Source organism: Sciurus carolinensis, chromosome 9 (genome assembly GCF_902686445.1).
Source record: "Sciurus carolinensis chromosome 9, mSciCar1.2, whole genome shotgun sequence".
Classification (NCBI taxonomy): domain Eukaryota; kingdom Metazoa; phylum Chordata; class Mammalia; order Rodentia; family Sciuridae; genus Sciurus; species Sciurus carolinensis.
The window spans coordinates 61,986,706-62,007,865 of record NC_062221.1 but is presented as its reverse complement, the minus strand read 5'-3'; the positions used below and the strand labels follow the sequence as shown (position 1 = coordinate 62,007,865).

General features: G+C 33.7%; 1 protein-coding gene and 1 pseudogene across 3 annotated transcripts in view; one reads left to right on the top strand and one right to left on the bottom strand.

Annotated features, from left to right (window-relative positions):
* The window catches only part of LOC124992766 (general transcription factor 3C polypeptide 6-like), a 34,665-nt pseudogene extending 28,914 nt beyond the window's left edge, over positions 1-5,751 (bottom strand).
* The window catches only part of Fgf12 (fibroblast growth factor 12), a 540,917-nt gene that overhangs the window by 406,820 nt on the left and 112,937 nt on the right, over positions 1-21,160 (top strand). The gene's annotated exons all lie outside the window — the stretch shown is intronic.

The window sequence follows — 21,160 nt, the reverse complement described above, 5'->3', positions numbered from 1 at the left end:
TCTTCTATACCCTGCCTTTTTCTTTTCTTCACAAAACATCACAAGGAGAATGATTAGACTAGCCAGAGAAAACTTTGATTGACTTAAATTACATTTTTCTCCCCCAATTTCATTTTTCCTTCTCATCTGTCTGGGAAAGAAATTTAAATGAAATTCTGACAGAGCATTCAATGAAAATTGCCTCTCAAGAAACCAGTTGAGAAGAGGTCTAGGTTTCTCAGAAATGATAAATGTCTAAGGAGATGAAAATGTTAATTTCTCTGATTTGATCACCACACATTGTATACATATATCAAGTTATCACACTATATTCACGATTATTATGTATGTTAAAATAAAAAATAAAGAAGTCATTTATTTAGTTGGTATATACATGTATGTGTGCACTTGTGCATGTGTGTTTTAAAAGGTATGTGTATATGTGTATTAAAAGTATGTGTGTTTTTAATTAGGTAGTGAACTAGTCACAGAGAGGGAGACTGACTTTACAAACCAGAAAATTGTAGAGACCTTTAAAATATCTTCCCCATATTGATCTCAGCATGTTAGACATTAAAACTATGGTATAGCCAGGTTCTGTGGCACACACCTATAATCCCAGCAGCTTGGGAGACTGAGGCAGGAGGATCTAGAGTTCAAGGCCAGCCTCAGCAAAAGCAAGGCACTAAGCAAGTCAGTGAGACCCTGTCTCAAATAAAATACAAACTAGAACTGGGGGTGTGACTCAGTGGTCAAGTGCCCCTGAGTTCAATCCCTGGTACCACCACCCCCCCCAAAAAAAAAGGAAAAAAGAAAAACAAACTATGGCATAGATAATTAAATAAATGCAAGATTTATATTCAGTTTCCTCTTATTTCATCTTATAAATGAAAACAATGAAAGAGGAGAAACCTAGATGTTTCTATTTTTATTTATTAAGGCAAGATATTAGCACTGACTGAAAGAATTATAAAAGCAAGTCCAAAGTAAATTATCATTAATTCCTTTTACGAAAATTGGAGAAGAAAGATGCTGAGTCGATGGAACATACTGTTTTATGTCTATAATTGTATAATGCCAGAAGGCTCTGTAAAAACTGAAAAAAAAACAAACAAATAAACAATAACAACAAAAAAAAAAACCAAAGAAACTAATGTGGTTACTACTCTTGATACTAGGCCTAACATAAAGCTACCCATTTAGAAACAGGCCCCATTATATGGCAATAGCTAGAAGGGTCAATATGTGAACACATAAGCCTGTGGACTGTCACTTACATCATGCTGAACACACTTCTGATTCTGAGCAATGTTGAATGATTTTGCACTAAGTGTGGATATAGCGAAAATTTTGTGTGGATTTTAGCTGTTGCACATTTACATTGGGTTGTTGCACATATTTTGATGTTGACTATGAAATCATTATCTATTGCCTTTCTATTTCCCCTTAAGTGGCATTTTGGATTGGGTTAGACACACGGTTCCAATGCTAATTTGATATAAATATTGTCAAGTGTAGCACACTCTGCTTTTTTGAGGACTTTGGGAAAATGCTTTCTTTTTTCTTTTTTCTTTTAATTAAGTTTCACAATCTGTTTCTCCAGGAGTTTATTGTCAAAGATTACATAATTCTAGTATTTTGCCTTAAAAGTTGGTAAGAATGTATTTTTACAGCTAATTTATTCCCATGTATTTATTTTCCTATATCATTTCTGTAGGTTTCTCGTATTTATATATATATTACTTTATACCTTTAGTAAATGAGTATTTTCCAGAGTTTATCTGAGGAAAATGTTGAATTTGTGAAGAAATATCCTGGAACACTTCTCTGGCCATAATAATTAAAAAATATTAATAAAGTAACACCCAGGAAGTTCTTGAACTTCTATGTCTACACAATAATTAATACATTAAAAGTGATTCATAAAATATCTCTCTATATGTAGGAGATATTCTTAATACTCAAGAAGCTGCCCTAGTCACTGGTATTAAATTACCAATAACAGCATGAAACACTCATTTATTCACATAAAACAAATTTTTACATTTAATCATGTACAAATAATGTACAGTTCATGAACTAAGGACATGATAATTTAATATTATTAAGCATAGACTAATGAGAGTATATATGGTACACACACAATATATACACATGGGTACATATGTGCGTAAGTCTACATATATGTGAATATATTTGTATATATTAAATATATAGGTACATTTTTGTATAATTGTACATTTTTAAAGTAAATAACTATATAATTTACCAAACTAGAACTGATTTTAAGACTCCAAAATTAACAAGGACAAACCTATACATAACTAAGTATTTTTATTTTTTCACAAATGGTCACTTTAATAAAATACAGTGTAATTTTATTACACTTTGTCTTCTGAGTAGCAAGAAACCTTTTCTAGATTGTCACATGAAGAAATGTAATGTGTATCATGATGTGGTGGAAAATAGAGGTCAAATCCTGGTCCTGCTGTTACCTAGCAGTGTAACTTTGACAAATCAATTCTCTTCGAGTCTCTTTTTCCTAATCTATATAGTAGGAATTTTAATCCTTGTGTCATCTCATTGGGTTGTTAAGAAGAACAAATAAGATTAAATGCTATGCATTGGTAAGTGGTGATATGCTTATTGATTGGTCAAGTGATCAGTTACTTACAGGCTGTGTTTGAGAACAGATCATTCTTATAATTTTTGTGGGCTGCTCAGAATTGTGGTCAGAAGCCATAAAATGCCCATTTTGTCAAAAGGTCTGGCACATTATTAATAAAATAATGTTAAAAGAATGGCTTTTAACTATTCCATAGAACCCCATGATCCAATAGTGTCCACTCCACTCTGTCATGTTAATCTTGTGACGTCGATGACAGGCATCCTTAGCAGATGTAAGTTTTACATTACAGTCATTTATGTAGTAATTAGTGGACTTCTCTCCTAGGTACAAACCATCAACTACAAATCTATATGACCTTTGTCTCTTTCCTTTTGTCATGTGGACTAGTACATCTTAATGTAATTTTCTGAGAGGAATCCGGGTGCTTTATTTATCTTGAATATGTATACCTTTGTGAGCATAGTATTATTGTGCAAAAATGATAAGCTATGATTTCTGATATCTGAAAAGACTTTTTTAAAAATCAACATTTACATTTCTTCTAGCAAATGAGAAATGGCATTCTAATAATTGTGGTTAGCCAATTATTGAAGATTTAACATATGTCCAGTAGTGTTCTAGGTATTTTACATGTTTTATCTTACTTTAACATTAGCACATTGTGCTGCAGTCGATGTTACTAACTCTGGGTAAGTATTAACAGATGGAAAGCTGAATTGTTAGAAGAAATTGGTCTAGGGTTGCAAGCTAACACATGGTACACCACACTGCTGGGCTTGTCTGGCTTTCTTAGGCTTGTCTTTGACCACTGTACCTAGGCATTGTGCTCTGCACATACTTGGCATTCCCACAGCCTTCCTTTGCCTTACTACTTCATGAAAAGCTCTGTTATCCAATGCCATTATTGGTGTGTTTATTTAACACAGAGATGTGATTAGTGGACAGTACCGTGCAGCCAGAAGTCTTCAAATGAGATAAGATCCCAGTACAACGCCAAGCTCCCATATGAGGCCGAGTCATCTTGGAAATGTCACTGGCTTTCTTGGGCTTAAGTTTTCTCTTTCATAAATGGAAGATGATAAATCTTTTCTGAGGGATTACAAGAATGTTGCACATACCATTGTCAGTTATGCTCTAGAAAAATTCTTATAATTGGGCCTGATATTTCTTTTTAATCCCTATTGTGTAAATTCTACTTATTTCTCCAGTGAGGAGAGAATTGATATTTATTGAACATTTAATATATACTAAGTGTTTTGTTTACATTAATTAACAGTGACTTATAAACTTAGAAATTAGATGCTATTACCTTAATTTTGTGTTATGTAAATGAGTATATTAAACTACTTAACTCTCTCACATAATGCAGATAATAAGAGATGAAGTCAACAATCCCACCCTAGACCCTCCTTTTTCTTTACACAGGCTGGAGCCAGATCTCGGCAGCACCCAGCAAGTTTCCAGTCTGTGCCTCATGCCTGTCAGCTTGGAATGGTCTTTGTATTTCCCTGTTGTAATTCTCTATTTGGCTACTCTTTACTTCTGTTTTGGCACATCATCTCTTAGATTCTCTTTTCCTAATCGTTATTCACATTATCTGTTTTGTTTTCTTTATAGCCCTTGCCATTGTTTGAAAGTATTGATTTATTAATAGAAGTATTGATTGATTCCTCTGATAATATATGAAGTCCAGGCCCTTATCTACCTTTGCTCCTGCATCCCATCACTTAGAGTGGGGACTGGCACAGCCGATGCACAATCAATAACTGTTGAATGGATGAGGGAATGATTTTCAGCTGTCTCTCAAAATCTATTATCTGTGTAGTCTGAGACTGATCAAATCATTTTAAACGTAACCTTCAGTTTCCTGAGTCATTATCAATGTATTCCCTGAATGTCATCTAATTTTCTGTAAAGATTTCTTGGTGCTGATGGGCTTGGGTCTTGGGAGGTTCTTTGCACCTGTGCTGGAACAGCAAGGGCACTCTGATACAAAGTCTCTTTTGGCATTATGAATGTTGGATTTTAGCCATGATATGAAGTTAAGCATACAAGACGTGGTGTTCGTGAAAACTTGTGATGTTTTGAAGATATTTAAAATGCAGATAGTGCTTACATCTCAAGCACACAGTTTGCAGCCAGTCTTTAAAATGCAATTCCAAATAGAAAAGTGAGTTTATAAAAATAGTCCATGTCCCTTGGTAACGAGCACAAGCTAGTTTGGGGATAGACTGACTAAAGTTTGATCTATTTGATTATTGAAAGCTCATTGAGAACTGGTTTGAGCTCCACTTGCTTGAGTGCATGTATCATAAACAGACCCTATTTATGAACATTTTATAGTTGATGATTCAAGAAATACAATGACAATAGATGAACTTTCAGGTTTTAGTTGAAAACGTGGAATCATCATTTAAGACTGAAGTGTCATTTGGGTTTAAATCATGGATTTATCTGGATATCAGCCATAACTAAAGATCACACCATAATTTAGTGAAGATTTTTTTAAATTTAATCATAGATAAAAATCTAATTCTTGAAGGAAGATTCATGAATCCCTTGGGAGAATAGATTTTCTGTTTGTGCTACTCTTAAATGACACCCAGATGGTTTGTGTAATTGTGCTTCAGCTTGGGTAACATTTCTTGGCAACTAGGTGTTATCTGCCTTAATTTCTATAAATTGCTCAGTTCCTTGCTGTGAAATATTTTTCTTCTGTTAGGTAATTGTTTATATTTTGTGAGTGATGGATCTTTGTCACACAGTGGAGTATTACAGTTCACAAACATTTTTCAGTGCCCATATTGTGCCTAGAAACTTTTCACTTCTTCCCAAAGTCATGCCTATAAAAAACATCACAGATCCTGAAGCAATCTTGGGTGTAAGCCCTCTTTTAAATTTACTTTTAGGGTTGAAAATGCCTTATTAAACAATGACTGACAACAACTACTTCGATATTTGAAGTCATCAAGGAAAGGCAATACATCAGGAATCCCTTTTTGAAGTAATCTTGTTAAAGGAGTATTTTCTATCTGGCCTTCCACAAGGTGTTTTATATCTGGCATAGCATTTGCTACTTTACTTCGAAGACAACATAATGCATCCTTCTCTGCTAATGGGTCACGAAATGATCCATTTGCCATGACAAACTTTGTAAACTCCTATTCTAGCATAATTCTTGGTACATAGTAACTATAAGATAGTTGTTGAACTTGAAATCTAGATGAATACTTTGATATTTTCATTACATTCTCAGAAACATTAAACTTTTTACAATTAATGTGCCCCTTCACTGAATGACCCCAGTCTATTTTGAAGTTAGCAGTTGTACTACTTTGGCTAGCTGATCCTATTTAATCTAGTCTTAACTCTGTTAACCCTCAGAGTTTTTCTTTTGTGGCTACTTCTAATCTGTTTTGATATAATAGACCAGATAACTAAGTGCATGAAAAGAAGCTAAATTTTACAGACTGTTAACTTCCAAACAGCTTCTGAACAAAGCTACATGCTTAACATTGTGTTAGACATCATGGTGGTACAAAGAAAGTATAAGATGCCGTTTCTTCTTAATTTATATGTAAAAAGAGAACAGAAGTGGAGAATGAGATAATATATATGCAGTGAATTGTGCAGTACAGATGAGGGTAAAGGAAGTAAGGCTAGGGAAGATCAAGGAAGGCTTGAATTGTCATGACACACTACACAATTAGATAGAAACCTTAAAAATAAAGCTAAGAGAAACAGAGAGGGTGATTGACAGGATTTGGAGGGAAAAATCTATGAGAGTCAAATAGATGTTTCGTATTTTAGGCCTGGGAGTCTCTAATTTCTTTTGGATCATTCAAGGAATTCCCCTTATGGAATTAATTTTCTATTTCAGCTTTTTAAAAAAAGTATGTATACATTGCCTCATCATTTTAGAATTGGATGGAATATAAATTTCAAAGAAAATATTTTTAAAGGTTAGAAAGGATGATATGTTTTACATCACAGAACTGACAGATCATAAGGTGTGTATCTCTGCAATAAGCGGGCACTTTTGGGTACATGACAAGCAATGTGGTGTCATGCACCTGCAGGGGTCCAGACCTTCCTCTGCTGTCATGGAATGCTTACATTATTTGATGACTTCTGGATCAAATGATGTTAATTTAATTGAAAACCCAATTACAAGAGCGTACTCAGAACAAGAAAACATCATCCCAAAAGTTTTGTAAGTATTCATTAGCATAATTAATAAAATAGTTCTTTTGTTCACTCAGTGTTATGAATTAGTTCATGCCATCCTGTCTTATGTGCCTTTTTGGAGACCATTTAAAATTCTTTGTTGAAAACTTCTGTATCAGCCATTAGTATGCATACCCAAAGCAACCAAAAACTCTGGTCACCATCCCAGAAATCAATCAGTTCAGTCAGGCTGCAGATTGCTCTGAGTAACAGAAAAAAAAGAACAGATTTGGGGGAGGGTGCTTTAAATTCTGTGTAACTCAGTAACACCACAGGGCTCAGCACGAGTAACTGTGAATGGAAACAGTTCCAACCAGAGTCTGCCATTGATGCATATTTGACTTGGAGGATTTTGTGATTTGGCAAGGACCTTAGGAAGGTTTGCATATTGAAGAGGAAAAGAAAAAACTGAATTCTAATAACTACAGCACAAAATTCTCCTCTCTCGGATGGGTGCTAGCACTATGTGTGATAGAGAATTCAGCCAGACATCTGATGACATATTATTCAGATCCCTGGGATCACTCTTTTCCCTCCCTGCTTCATCTTGTAGTAGATGCATCTGTAACTTCAAGATGTGGTTCACTCATCACCACCTTTTTGAATTCTTTCCTTGCTTCAGTAGAGTTAATGGGTTTCCCTCTCGGCCTGCCATTCAGAGCTTACATTGCTAAATAGGATACAAGTGTGCTTAATTGAACGTAGGTACATCTCTCCTCAACTGTGATCTCCTCACAACCAGGAATGGGCACCAGGTTGTGCTTATTGTCATCTCCAGCACACAGGGGACAAACATTTGCTGTCACAGTCAATGAACACACTTTTAGTTGGTTTCATTATCTCTGGTTATTTCAAAAACAACCTTGAAAGAGTCTGGAATCTTACTCAAATACTCAGACATGGGGGTATATTTAAAAGAAGTGGTATTTCAATTACTTCATGCAAGCAATTTTAATTGTGAAGGGCATCCAAGAAAAAAATGATTAGTCTGAACTAAAAGGTCACAGCTTGGGCACCAAAAATAAAAGTATAATTAAGTTCTTACACATTTCAACTTTTTAGGAGGAGGTAGAAAATGAAGCAAGAGCTGCATAATTTGTAAGAATTTCTAAGTGATGAGAAAATGACTTACAAAACTACAGTCACATGGTAGATTTTATAAAAATGCGTATTCATGAAATGGATATTATTACCCTATGTACATTTATGATTGCATCAATGATGTGACTCTGCATTGTGTACATTCAGAGAAATGAATAGTTGTGCTCCATTGGTTTACAATGAGTCAAAATGCATTCTGCTGTCTTGTATAACTAATTAGCACAAATTTTTTAAAAAAATGCTTATTCGTTTACATAGGCCATTTGAAAAAAAAAAAAAAAACAGAAGCAAATTACTTATTTCCTGTAGGCTGATATTCTTTTTAACATTTCTTAATTATTTTTGTGGTCCTACATGGTGTTTTAGTAAACATCAGAGATACCTATCTTCTTAAATCTGTATCATTTCTTTATGGTAAAGACATTCCCAATCTGGCTTTTTGAAAGATCTAGTTCATCATCTAGAGTCATCCTATTGTGCAATACCTTTCCAGAACTTCTGAATCCTACCTGTCACTTAGTACCTTTTGATCAACTTTTCCCCATCCCTTCATTCCTCCTTCTCTCCTCAGCCTCTGATAACTACTGTCCTACTCTAAGCGTATATAAAATGAAATCAAGGTTTTAGAATTCACATATGAGTAATATTATGTGGTATTTTTATTTCTGGGACTGGTTTATTTCTCGTAACATAATGCTCCCCACTTCCATCTGTGCTTTCACAATAGACTTTTTATCCTTTTTGTTGCTGAATAATATTAATTATATATATGTACATAATTTTCTCTATCCACTCATCTATTGATATATATATTTAGGTTGTTTCTATTTCTTGTCCAATATAAATAGTGCTGTAATAAATACAGGTGTGCAGATGTCTCTTCAACATATTTTTTATTTTTTTTTACATATATACCTACTAGTGGAATTGCTAGTACATAATAGTACTGTTTTTAATTGTTTGAGTTACCTCCGTACTGTTTTCCAAAATGGCTATTAATTTATATTCCCACCAAAATTGTGCAAGGATTCCTTTTCTCCACATCTTTACCAGCAGTTTTATCTTTTAACTTTTTAATGAAAGCCATTTTTCATGGTTTGGATATGAGATATCCACTCACCTTAATTCATTTGTGTGACAATACAAAAATGTTCAGAGTTAAAATAGTTAGATTATGAGAAGTGTAACCTTATCAGTGGATGAATCCATTTGGATGGGCTAACTGGGTGGTAACTATAGGCAGGTGGGGTATAACTGGAAGAAGGAGGTCACGGGGAGCCTACCTTTGTGGGTTATATTTTGTCCCTGGTATAGTTGAATAGTTGTTTTCATATACCTGTTGGCTATTATGTATGAGAAAATCTATTTAGGTCTATTGCCATTTTTAATTGGATTAGTTTTTTGTGACTGAACTTTTTGTGTTCCTTATATATTCTGGATATTAACTCCTTGCCTGATATATAGTTTGCAAATTTTTCCACCCATTTTGTAGGTTGTTTCTTCATTCTGTTGTTTTCCTTGCATTGCAGAATAAGTTGATATTCTTTATAACTCATTGATTTAGAAAATAAGTTCTTGAAATAAAGATACTTATTTGAGAGTGTAGTGGAAAGAGCATGAGATTTTCAAAAAATGCATGTTGCATTATAAATTATGTGGTTATGGCCATGTCTCTAGTTCTTTGAGGCTCAAATACTTCATCTGTAGAATGGAGATAATGATTCAAGTCTCGTGGGATTAATTACCACCAACTGTGGACTGTGAGCATTAAATAAGGTGACATATTATACTTGGTATCTTAAGGCACCAATGTACATTTCAAGGCTTGAACATCTTCATTTATCAGGTCATATTAAATCCAAATAATAATAAGTAACAAAATAATAAGTAACATATTACATTAACTTGATATATATCCCTATAATACATATTTGAATAGATGTTAATTTCTCCACTCACACCCTGGTGGAGCCTGACTGGGGTAACTCCCAGGGGATCCATTCAGCCTGTTGAGTGTAAAACCAGTAACATACATAACTTCAGTGTCATCAACAATCTGGTAAGAGCCCTGTGCCTGCTCCACAACACCAGGACCAATTAGTTAAAGCTCCAATATCCCCAATAGTTTTTAAGTGGCTTTGAGAGCTCATTTTAAGTTTTTCAGTCTGATAATTCTGTGACTCTGTGAAAGCCAATATATCACAGTAGAGTCTGCCTAGAATTCATTGTTTTCTGAGTTATTGGGAACTTGAGATTTGGAGTTTTGTTCTTTTTACTACCTAACGGTATTGATTTACCTTGAAAATCATGGCAAACATTATTCTCTCCCTGTGGAATGGTAAATAAAAGGCAGTTTTGCAATGAGACTTGGTTCTCAAAAATCTAAAGAGATCAATATATTTGGTACTTTCTTTTTTTCCTTCCCATCCCCTTCTTTTCTTTTTCTAATCCCTGCAGCTAGCTAGACTCATTCTGTTGGAAAAGCAAGTTGCAAAGCTAGTATCTTTTTTACTATTATGTTGGAACTCTGGAGTAAATATTATTTGAGGGGCAGGGTAGGGGAAAGCTATAATTGCGGCATATTTTAGCAGCTATCTCAAAGTGTTTGATTAGACAGATGTCTGCTTTATAATGTTAATCAAATGTCCTTGATGGCCAAGGTTCCTTGTGATCATCAAGGTGTCACCAAGGATAAAAGGCATGCTTCATGTCATCAAGGACTTTCCAGTTTAGAAAGGATGCTGAAGTTTAGAATATTGATAACTAACTCCTCTTTTCTAGATTCTAACCAGTAGAAAATAAGGAAAAGAGTACAAAAGGATATTTAAGGATCAGTTTTATTATTTTAAAAATTATTTATTTATTTATTTATTTATAGACTGCATTTTGATTCATTGTATACATGGTACATCATTTCGTTTCTATGGTTGTGCACAATGTAGATTCATACCATTCATGTAATCATACATGTACATAGGTTAATGATGTCTGTTTCATTCCTTGATTTTTCATACCCCCTTCTCATTTCCTTCTACATAATCTAAAGTTCCTCCATTCTTCTCTCATTCCCTACCCCCCCACCCCCATTATGTATCCTCATCCACTTATCAGGGAAAACATTCAGCCTTTGGTTTTTGGGGGTTGGCTTATTTCACTTAGCATGATATTCTCCAGTTCCATCCATTTATTTGCAAATGCCAAGATACTATTCTTCGTTGTGGCTAAATAATATTCCATTGTGTATATATACCACAGTTTCTTTATCCATTCATCTGTTGAAGGGCATCTAGGTTGGTTCCACAATCTAGCTATTAGTGGAAAGAGTATGGTAGTGTTACAGGCAGAATTCAGCTTTGACCTGAGACAAAAGTATACTCAGTATGTATATCTAAGATGTTAAACTTATTGGTAGTAAGTTATATGGGTGTGCATAAGAATGAAATCAACTTATCTGTCATTAATTGTGTTAATTACATTAGTTAATTTAAACAAATACAAAAGCATTCTGGAGCCCACCTGTGGAGTTAAGCTGTGTCCTGAAAGGCCCCAAGTGCTCTGTGTGTTCAGTTCCCTAACAGAACTGGGATGAAGGACAGGCAGGCTTCAACTTGTGCTCTCAGACGGGAGGACCTGGGCTCTGTTTCAAGGCCATGTGTGGATAGAAGCCTGAAGAGCCTTGCCCTTCACAACCTGTGGTGAAATTGATAGAATAGATAGTGCTTTCCTCCGCAAGGTTGAATTTGAACAGTCTTATCCATTTTTTCACATGACCAAATGAGCATCAAGCTTTGACTGATACCACCACCTCCTTTTCATATGGAATAAAGAGACACAGCAGCTGAAAATCTGTTCTTTTCTTGTAGTAAAGGAGGGGGATAGTGACAATGTACTCTTTTCAGAGAACATCAGTTTCTCTCTTAGAAAGGAGTGATTGCGTGTGCACACAAATAACTACTAAAATTCAACTTCCCTTGAAATGTAAATCCCATAGCTGTTGAATTATGTTTGAGAATGGAAATTATCTCCAATCCTTTTGGGAATGAACATAAATAATCAAATACTTTTACTTATCTTTTAATGAAGAATTCAGTTGTCTCTCTGATGTCAAAGACATATAAAAAACAATATTTTCATTGGTTTGTGAAGAAAACAGTGAAGCATGAGGTTCTACCCAGGGAGAATCACAACTGACAGAGAACATCCCATCTGTCTGTTTATATTACAAATAATATGTACAATAATGGTATTTGTTATATATTGAAGTCCCACATGTGCCAGACCCTGTACTAGGTGCTTCATGGTTCATATGTTTAGCAATGCTTTAAGATAATATTTAGATATATGCCACTCTTATTGTGAAAAATTCTCTCATAGATTTGTTGTGCTTTTATTTTTCAAGGTCTAGTCCAAGAGGCACATCTGGGACATCTCCCACAGTTTACTCTCACATGTGTTGTTTTTTAGTTGTAGGAAATCTTGTAGTGCTCCCTGCAAGACATGACCAGCACTTATCCAACACCAAAGTTTTCTTTTTATCTGTTCATGTGTGTAAGTCTACTGCTCCACTTGTCTCATGACTGGAAGTCAAGCTGTACATATCTCTCTCCTCCAACAATCCCATCTCCCCGAAACCTTACATACCACAAGTACTCAAATTCCATTGACTTTTATTTATTTTTCTTTATATTTGTTTTTAAAGAAGTGTTATGTATTTTTAAAAGTGCATATTAATTAATACAGAATCATGGGTTTCATTTTGTCATTTACATATTCAAATAATGTGTTATGATCATTTCTACCCTACCATTGCCTACCTTTATACTCTCTGCCTTCTCTGACTCCCTTCTTCTTTGTTAATAATCTCCCTTCTACATTTGTGTCATCTTTTCCCCCCCTAGATTCCACCTATAGTAGAAAATACACAATACTCATCTTTCTGTGTGTTTTATTTTGCTTAACATGAAGATCACCAGTTCCATCCATTGTCCTGCAAAACACATGATTTTATTTTCTTTATGGATGAGTAAAAATTCCATTGTCCAATTATACCACGTTTTCTTCATCTACTCATCTGTTGATGGGCACTGGTTTTATTCTATAACTTGACTATTGAGAGTTGTTTAAGCCTTCTGTGAATTATAAGACAAAAATTAAGACTTGATTTTTGTAACTTGGATTTTTATTTATTTAATTTAATCAATAGAATTAATTATATAAAGTAAAATAGATTTCATTTTTATGCATGGCAAAATGTAACTCTCCTGACAACTTAGAACTTTTAGTCTTTCCATACTTGATATTGTCCAATACATCATAAACTGTTCTACGGGCCTAATTCTAAACGAGGAATATTAGTAGCCTATCTGGGCAGTTTTATTCTGAAGCATCTCCCCCGCTTTCCAAGATCTATAGGATAAATTGTCAACAGAGAGAATTTACTGGGAAGAATAACCGCATGGTTGAAAGAACACTAGAGAATCTGGAGCCTTTCCCTTTTTCCTCTTTACCTTCTAATTCAGAATGGAAATTTCAGAAGTCCTTTTTTTTTTTTTTATGGAGTTCTCTTTGTATATCAGTCACAGTTCTAGATTCTGGAGGTATTGTCTTAAGAAAAAATGTCTTTATAGGGCATAAATTCAGTTCCCCATTTTTGATGTATTCATGTTTAACTATACCAGAATATGATTCTAATAAATGATTATAGCAGTCAAGGACTGAATATCATGATCACCAAAGGTTCAGTTACGTATAAGCCTTTGTCAATATTGGGGCAGATCTCTTCCTATCACCCCCATCAAGAGATCCAGGCCCCAGATAGGGAGCTTCTGGTTCATATTCAAGCTAAGCAACTGCTTAGTCTGGTTTCTTATTGATTGGCTAATATACAAAACGATTCTAATCATCTAAGGAAGAAGCTTGTAACAATGGCAAGGTAAATGATATTAGCCTATGTTAACATGGTAGTAGGGTTTTGAATCATCCAGAGAGTCTTCCTAACCTTATCACAGAATTTAATGAGCACTGGGAAAGCATAATCAATCTTCCGAATCTCATGAGTTTGTGTTACTAATTTGTATCTTTGGAACCATCTTACTAAATTGCTATGGGCTTCACATAAGAAATAAGACTAGAACCAGAGGATTCCATTGTAAGCTCAAAAAATATCATCTCAGGGATTACCTGACATAGCTCTTGCAGAAAGGAAGTGGCAGGTGAACCAAAGCCAGAGACTTAAGAGAACAAACATGAATTAATAAAGTATTAATGTTCCATTCTTAACATTTATAGCTTATATTCATTGCCCACAATATGTACCTATAACTTGTGTCATGCTGTAAATAATTGAATCTAATCATTATATAGTATGATAAGTTACATAATTATACAATGTACCTAGGGCATGAGAAAACATAGTTAAGTGAATAACTCCTTAGTATAGACTTTAGAGAGGAAGTAATACATGAGCCAGGTAGTAGGAGAGGTTGGGGCTCTTGTTCTACGGATAGGAGGAAGACTAAAGGAACAGCACATATAAAGGAGAAAATACAAGTGCATGGCAGGAGCAGTGAAACATGAACTTCTGACTTCCAGTTCTACCTGTGGAAAACTTGGAAGTCATCATTTCTTTTTTCACAAGAAAACAAATCTGAACAAACTGAAAATCAATAACTCTTACATTCATCAGGGAACTGAGGTAACAGACTAGGTGAAGGGGTATCACAGCTACAGAGGAGCAAGGAATAGAATTACATCAGACTTATCATCAAAAAACTTACAAGCAAGATGATAATGGAGTAAAATTAAGTGCTGAAAGAGAAAACCCCACTAATGGCAAAGTCCATATCCAGAAAAATTATCTTTCAAAATTAAAGAAGAAATAAAGGCATGAAACTAAGGGAATTTGTTGGGAGTAGTCTTTCTGTCTCACAAGAAAGTTAAATATGTTCCTCAGAGAGAAGGAAGATAATATAGGTCAGACAGGATCTAAATAAATAAAGGAAGTGTGCTAAAGAAGGAGTAAATGAAAGTAAAATCAATCTTTTCTTTTTCTTAGTTTTTATTTATTCAATGGATAATAGTTTATTCAAAATAATAATAACAACAACATATTTGGTTATTTTAGCTTATGGGTAAGTGAAATGAATGAATGATAGATATTATAGGGGATGGAAGGAAGGAATTGGGAGTATTCTGTTGTAAGGAACTTGCACTCATAGTGAAGCAATATTATTTGAAAGTGACCTTGGATTAGTTGTAAATGTATATTTGATATGTTAAGAAAGGAGATAAAATGGAATCATATAAAATGCTCAGTTAAAACCAGTGAAGGTAATAAAAAAGTGGAAGGCAGAAGAGAAGGGAGGGGGAGAACATTAACAAGTAGGAAACAGTTACAAATATGGTGGATATTAATCTCAGAATGGTCTAAACACACCAGAGGGAAATCATCGAGTAGATAAAAAAAGAGCCAAGACCCAATTATATGATGTCTGCAACAAACATACTTTATATATAAATACACATATAGTTTCAAATAAAGGAATAGAGACACATATACAGTGTCAACAATAATCAAAAGAAAGCTGGAGTTGTTATTTCATTTAAGACACAGATTTCAGAGCAAAGAAAATTATTAAGGATAATGGCCAGAAATACAATAATGAATGGAGTAGTTTTCCAAGACAACATAACAGTCCTTAATGTGTATGTCCCTACAGTAGCACATCAAAATAGGTGAGACAGAAACTGATAGAATCACAAGAAGAAACAGATGCATCCACCATTCTAGTTCAACTCCATCACCCCATCTCAGTAATGGACAGACAGTAGGCAGAAAATCAGTCAGAATATAGTCAAAATGAATATCACTGTCAATCAATTATATCTAATTGACATCTAAGAATATTTTATCCAACAACAGAATACACATTCTTCTGAAGCACACATAGAACATTCCCCAAGACAGAACATATTTACATCCATAAAACATTTTTTAATAAATTAAAAGTGTAAATTATATGTAGTATGCTCTCATGCTAAAATGGAATTGAGCTAGAAATAAATAACAGAAATATAACTGGAAACATCCTAGTGAACTTGGAGTTTAACCAATACATGGGTCAAGGAAGCAATCCTCAGAGAATTAAAAAAATAATTAAAACTAAATGAAACAAAAATATTGCATATATATTTTATTTCATAGATATAACTTACACGAAGCATTTAAAAACAAAAAACAAATACACAGAGATAGAGAACAAAAGTGCAGGTTCAGTATAGAGATTGGGGTGGTCGGAGAAAATGGGAAGATGTTTGTCAGAAGTTATAGGGTAGCAGATTTATCAGATGGATGAAGAAGTGTAAATATCAGATGTACAACATATTTGAATAGGTCTATATTCAAGAAATTAAATATATAACCTTAAAAACAGAAAACACCTGGCTTTGATAGTTTTGTCTGTACATTCTACCAAATATTTAAGGAAAAAATTTTACCATTTCTCTATAATTTCATAGAGAAAATAGAGGCAGATAATTTGTTTTATGAGATCAGAGTTACCGTAATTCCCAACTCAGGCAAAAATATTATAAGAAATAAAAATTACAGACCAGTATCTGTCATGAATATAGATGTAAAAATCCTAAATAAAATATTTGCACATAGAGTCCAACAATTATTTTATGAAAATGACTTATATTCTGTGACTGATTGGGATTTATTCCAAGTTTACCATTCTGGTTCAACATTTGAAAATCAATTAGTGTAATCCATCACATCAACAGGATAAAGAAAGAAAATATATAATGATAAGTGCAGAAAAAACATTGGGCGAAATCCAATATCTATTCATGATAAAATCTCTCAGCTGTCTAATAGAGGAGAACTTCCTCAACTTGATAAAGAACAGGTACAAGAACCTAAGTGAACATCATACTTAGAAGTTGGAAGTTTGATCCTTTCCCACTAAGATGGAGACCAAGACAAGGATGTTCCCTCTCATTATTCCTATTCAACATCACACTGGAAGTTCTTGCTGATTTAATAACGAAAAGGAAATAAAAGGTATATAGATTAGAAAGAAAGAAATATTCCTCTCTTTGTTAACAAATGACATGACTATGTAGAAAATTTTAAATCACCAAAAACTTCTGGAATAAAGAAACTGTGACAACAAGTTGTAGAGTACAAGGTTAACATAAAAATTAAGTTACTTTCCTTTATACCACGATGAATTGTTGGAACTTGATGTTAACAATTACACCACCATTTATATTAGCTCCAAGAAAATTGAAATGCTTAGGTGTAAATCTAGGAAAATATATACAAGATCTACATAAGGAAAACTGCAAAATTCTAATGAAAGAAATCAAAGTTCTAAATATATGGAGAGATATTCCATGTTTATGAATGAAAGGTTCAATACTGTTGAAATACCATTTATTTTCTCTCAACTTTCTCTTTAGATTTAATGCTGTCCTAATCATAATCCCAGCAAATTATTTGTGGATATCAACAAATTTTTAAAATTTCATATGAAAGGCAAAAGATGCAGAGTAACCAACATAATACTGAAGAGGAACAAAGTCAGATGTGATGTCTGACACTACACAATTTTAAGACTTACTATAAAACTACAGTAATCAAGAAAGTGTGGTATTAATGAAAGAGTTGACAAATTCATTAATGGAGTAGAATAGAAAGCTCACACCACTGTAGCCAATTGATCTCTGACAGAGGAGCAAAGGCAACCAATAGAGTAAAAATAGTCTTTTCAACAAATGGCACTTTATCATCTGGACATTTACATGCAAAACAAAACAAAAACAACAGCATGCAGACCTGACACCTTTCATTAAGTTGGTCATTACTACAATTGAAACTCTTGCTCTATAAAAGACAACTGTTAAGAAAATGAAAAGATAATTCATAAATGTAGAGAAATATTTTCAAATCATATGTCTCTGAGAAAAGATTTGTATCTTAAATGTACAAAAATCTCTTAAAACTCAATAATAAGACAAAAAATAAAAATGAGTAAAAATTCTGAATATCCACTTTATCAGTGAATGAATGAACACACATGCTTATCTGAAGGTGTTAAGCATCATATAACCATAAGAAATTACAAAACTAAAGCATAAAATATCATTACATATTTGTTAGAAGGACTACAATCCTAAACATTGACATCACCAAATACTCGTAAAAATGTGGAGCTGCAGGTATTCTCATTCATTGCTCCTGAGAATGCAAAATGGTGGAACCAGTTTTGAAGATAGTTTGGTAATTCATTATAAGGCTAAATTGAGGCTTAACATATGATACAGCAATTGTGCTCATAGGTGTTTACTCACATGAGCTGAAACCTTATGTCCACGCAAAAGCCTACACATGAATGTTTACATAAGCTTTATTCATAACTTGCCCAGACTTGGAAGGAATAAAGAAGTACTTCCATGAATGAGTGGATAAATAAACTGGTATGGATACATAAACTGTGGTATGGTATGGATACACAATGGAACATTATTTAGCAATAAGAAGAAATACGCCATGGAAAGATATAAAAGACATTTAAAGGCACATTACTTAATGAAGAAGCTAGTCTGAAGACAACATGCTGTGTGATTCCAATTATATGTCATTTTGGAAAAGGAAAAAATACAGACTCAGTGAAAAGATCAATGTTTGCCATGAGTTCAAGGGACCTACAGAAGGGAGGGGTGAAATTTGCCCACATAGAATTTTAAGACAGTGAACTATTATGTGGTGAGACTGCAATCATGGACACATAACAACATATAGTTTTCAAAATCTGTAGGACTGTACAGCACAAAAAGTGAACCTTAGTAAAATCTAGGGACTTTATTTAATAATGATGCATTAATATTTATTAATTATAACAAGTATACCATATTAATGCAAGATTCTAATAATAGGGGAAACTGTGAGTGGATTTTTTTGGAGAATTCTCTTTTCTTCTACAAAGCAAACTATTCTAAGGAATTAATTGTTGGTGTGGGGGAAAAGAGTGAAAAATTAATTTGAGGTCATATTGTGAAGGACTACTAGAGTGATTCTTTTTAAAATTGTCTTAGTTCACATTAGGTTTGAGGTGGCTCATGGAAATTTATAATACAAAAGTCACATATCAATCATAAATGAAAATTTCAAACTATAGAATATAAAAATTAAAGCAGGAGATTAAAGTATATGCATAAAAATTAGATAGGTAGCATCCATAAGCATGAAGACCTATGGAGCTTTTATATTTGACACAATGATTTAACCAACAGCTAATTGGAAGCCAAAATTAAAACAAAAATATACTCATTTACCTAGCTCTTTTTGTTTAATTTTGAGGCTTAGCAAACTTTACTCTTCCTTCAGGACATTTTTGAAACAGCATCTCCCAGAGGAATTGTTTAGAGATGGAACACAGCAGGAGAGCTCTACAACAACATGACACCTCTATTAGTACAAATCATTATTGACTGTAGCAATGAGGGACCCATTGTATATTCATCTAGTAAATTTGTCCTCTCTTATTTTTCCTCTAGATTTAATTTTATTCATTTATTTATTAAAAAATAAGTGTTGCACAACTAGCCTATACCAGGCATTTATCAAGATATTGTGGCTAAATAGGTGAACAAATGGATCATACACTCTAGGGAATTAATAAGACAATTGTTAAGAAATATTTAGCAGTGATATGTTTAAGGATAAGTGTTGAAAATATAATCTTTATGATAATTTTAATTATGTATTTTATTTGTCCTATATTAATTAAAAGTATCTCATGATATTACAGTTTTTAGAGTGGATGAAGAGTTTACAGACATAAAATTAATAAACAGAAATTTGTCTTTCATGTCATTCAGAAGAATTTAGGTTAGTTCTTGTTTGTAATATACACTTTATTGAAGATATATGGAGCTAGCTCTACATGCAGTCTCCAAGTAACCAGTCAGTCCTATACCACAGTCTTTAGTGTAATTAGGAAGCTTTTACAAGAAGTGTAATAATTTGAAATATTAAAGGCTTAACACCAAGAATTGCATAAGAACAAAAGGAACAGATTCAGAAAGGCTGAAGACACATATTTGTTGTGTTTTAGGTGAGTTCTGGGCATATTGCCCAGAGAACTGCCTGTAAACCCCTCCACCCCAGACCTGAGGGATCTCTGAAGCCTGTTTTCCTCCTGTGTTGCTAAGTTCCCAGGCTAAGGTCGCAGTGCTCCTGTAGCAGCCATGGAGACATCTGTGAAGTCCTTTTGCAGGGATGATGTGTTAGCATAGAACCTCAGATTTCCTAGAGAATTCAGAGGGAAGATGGCACTATTGATATTTTGATCTCAAACTTCTAGCCTCCGGAACTGTGACTGAATAAATTTCTGTTGTTTTAAGTCACCCAGTTTGTGGTACTGTAATTTGTTACAGCAGCCCGAGGAAATGAATACACCCTCACATGCTGACTGTGAAAAACTGTCAAAAATAGAAGGAAACATGCAACCCAATTCACAGGCTGCACTGTTCAGCTCAGTAAATAAGTCAAAAACAAAATTTCTCTTACAAGCAAGAGCTTACCAAATTGTTGTAATGCAATAAAGTCCAAAAATAAATACAATTTCACAAAAAGGCATACATTTTACGCTTTTGAAACAGACCTTAAATGAAATTCATCTGATATCACTGTGAGCATAAAGCATTTTGACTAAAAATTAGAATATTTTAGCATATAGTATTAGTATTAGTATTCTGTTCTTTTATTGTTGATTTTACTCTGCATCCATCAACAATTTGGGTTACATCCATGCTCTCCAGTTACCAACTGACTTACTCTGGGTAAGCGGCACTTTCTGCCTCAGTTTCCTTATTTGTAAAATGGGGATAATAGAGTCTATGTGCGTTGTGGGAATTTTAAAAAAATCAATAAATGTAAGTCATTCAGAGCAATATTTGGTACATAGGACATTCCTGGGAATTACATCAGATTCATGTTTCTACTCAGCTACCAGAGATTTTATTTTGGTGAGGCAGTAGAATCATAGCTTTTGATTTTTAAAATAGTGAAATACTTACATGACAGAAAATGAAACTCTGAACAATATTTTCTCATAATGGATAATATTAAAAATATGTGGAAAGACAGTGAAGTATTGAGTTATTTTCTAATCTTACAACTAGCAAGTAAAGAGGTCAAATGCCATGTTTCAAATT